Source organism: Carcharodon carcharias, chromosome 11, assembly GCF_017639515.1.
Source record: "Carcharodon carcharias isolate sCarCar2 chromosome 11, sCarCar2.pri, whole genome shotgun sequence".
NCBI classification, from domain to species: domain Eukaryota; kingdom Metazoa; phylum Chordata; class Chondrichthyes; order Lamniformes; family Lamnidae; genus Carcharodon; species Carcharodon carcharias.
In genome coordinates this window covers 76,586,698-76,589,458 of record NC_054477.1, presented here as the reverse complement: position 1 = coordinate 76,589,458, position 2,761 = coordinate 76,586,698, and the positions used below count along the sequence as shown (strand labels likewise).

The 2,761-nt window shown below is 53.6% G+C and overlaps 1 non-coding gene across 1 annotated transcript; it reads right to left on the bottom strand.

Annotated features, from left to right (window-relative positions):
- Positions 1 to 1,502: 1,502 nt before the first annotated feature.
- On the bottom strand, positions 1,503 to 1,575 carry trnak-cuu. Its single transcript has one exon. It is a non-coding gene; the product is annotated as a tRNA-Lys (tRNA).
- Positions 1,576 to 2,761: the final 1,186 nt, after the last annotated feature.

The following is a 2,761-nucleotide window of genomic DNA, read 5'->3' as shown; positions in this document are numbered from 1 at the left end:
GTTTGTGGCGTTTGAGTAGTCTGGGGGCAACCTGCAGGGGAGGCAGCTAGACACATACTCAGAACTCCAACACATGTCTTATTGATGGTGATGAGATGGTGGAAGGGGAGCCTCAAGGTGTTGTGGCCAAGTGCTATCTGCTGGCCTCAGCACTGCACCTAGTTGTGCCTCCTTGCCATGGGCGCTAAGACCCGTGTGCTATTCAAAGTGATGGACGCATAATGTGTCCAAGGTGTCTATTGGGGGAGGGGGTTGGGACCAGCCGTACTATCTTCTGGGGACTGATCACCAGTAGTGTGGACAGGAGCCACTGGAGGCCTCAGGTGGGTCACTGTGGTTGGGGTGCGGCATGCACGTACAGGGTACATAAGCGAGCTGTCCCAATAAAGCCTCTTTTCTGTTCTGCAGGCAAAAAGTCAACACAATCTGTGGGAGCACCAGAGGACTGGAGGTGGGCGCGCCCTGCTCCAGCGCCTCTCAACATTTGAGGAGCAGGCCATGGAGCTGGGGAGGATGCAGGAGACCAGGGTAGTCGGAGGGCAGTGAGGCTGGGGTCCAGCAGCCAGGTATTTGAGGGCCACAGTCCCATCCAATCTGCCTGCCCACCATCCAAACCACTGATGGTTGCTGCAATGGTTAATGCTGCAACACTGCTCATTCACAGACTGCGACACTCTAACGGGTGCGTCATACACATAGGTTCCTCATCCCCTTGAGGATTTGCATCTCCACCACCTTCCAAAATCACCTTAGCCCATTTGTGACCACTATCCCCATGGCCTAACATGCCATGGCATCGCTGCTGCACATCCAAAGACTTATTGAATCTGAGGGTGTTTAAGACATCCACCACCCTTTCAGCCAGTGCACCCCACATTACTCTGTCCAAAAGGTCCTCAGCACCTCATCTGTGAACCACATGGCACTCAACTTAAATAAATGCCACCACATTACTCATCCTTGTGCCAAGGGGAAATGTTGCCTTCTGCCCACCTGGTCTATTGCCCTCCTAACGAAATGAAGGTCAACAATTTGACCTGTCAATCTCCTGTGCTCCACGGCAAATGTCACAACTGTTTGCGATGCTTCCTCAGCACTGCAACTATCCAGGCCAGCATGGATCCAGGTCAGGTACCTCTGCACTCTCCCTGCTCCAGTGACACATAACATGCCATGCGGCATTCCTGAGGCCATCTGACCAGCCTGTCTGCATGCACGTCTAATGGCTGGGGCTCCTCTTGACTCTTTTCCACCTCACCAATGTTCGTCTCCTTAGTGTCTTGAAGGGCGAGTGACTTATGAAGCCGGGGGTGAGGGGGGAAGGGCTGAAAAGTTGAACTGACTGTAACTCTTTCGAGTACAAACATGTTTCCATCTGTTCCTATTCAGATGAAGTTACAGTGTTTCATAGTTTGCCACTGTGAGATTCGAACGCTTGATCTTGGGGTCACAAGCCCAGTACCATAACCACTTGGCTATTTAGGCCAAGCCCAAAGAGGCGGTGCCCAGCATGGGGCTCGAAACCACGACCATGAGATTAAGAATCTCATGCTCTACCGACTGAGCTAGCCAGGAACACACGCTAACTGATGCATAGTCCTTGTTAATTTCAGCATCACCACCAGAGCGACGCGCCCAAAGAGACCGCAGCACCCCCTCCACACCTGAGGCCTAACACGTGCAACTTGCGGCACATCACTTCAGCCAACCAGGCACCAGCGCAGACACAAATATCTCGGTGGGGAATTTACCGTTGGGTCGGCTAGTGTCCCGGGTCACAGTGGAAAGGGCACTTCACAATCGCTGAAGGAGATGGTAGAGACAGAGAGTGCTGATGGCGCCAGCAGCCGGAAGGCTGCAGGGGACGAGGGGAGTCCGGCACTGATGACGTGCCTCTGGAGTTGTCACCAATGCGGCAGCTGCAGGACAAGCAGCAGGATTTGCGTTTGCATCTGGCAGAGTTGCATGAGGGTGTGCTTCAGTTGGTCTCTGCGATGGAGGAGTCCAGGCAGAGTGCACGTGAAGGCATGAACCTCAGGCTTCCTCCACTGAGAGATTGGCGACTCTCATGGAGAGGGTGTTCAATCGGATGGAAAATCTTCTGATTGGGTTACGCTCAGACCTGCAAGCTCTCACAGTGGTACTGGCCACGGGTGGTCATTCCCAATGTGGGAGATGTTGTGGGCACCAAGCGTTGGCGCTCGGTGCCCATGCATCTGTGGTGAGCAGGGAGGTCGAAAGGGACCTCACATCGGCGCAGCAGCTGTCAGTCATCGCTGCGAGCTCCTCTCAGGGTGCTCCGGATGAGGGCAGCAGCTCCTCCGCCCCTCTGCCAGTGACTGTTCCATCCGTTGAGGCTGCGACAACTGGGGAGGTGCCAGTTCTGGAAGTGGTCACTCCCTCCCAGACGGGGCCAGCACAGGCTCCACTGGCCAGAGGACGCCCGTCAAGGTCATTGAGGCCAACAGGACAGCAGAGTCTCACAAGCCACTCCGAACGATGGGGCGGCACCTAGATGTAGCACCCACAAACGTAAGCATAAGGCATGTTAGGCACTCAATGGATATGTCACTGGTGATTTTGTGTTGGTCTTAGAATAGGGAACAAAATTCTTCTTATTACAATGGAGAAGTCTGTTTCTTTTTGGACATAATAAAGTCCACTTTTCTGACTACGGCTGAGGGTGTTTCCTTTGTGCTGCATTTGTATGTTTCACAGACATCTCATGAGTGTTTGAGTGGACATTTCTGTACTAAGCCCT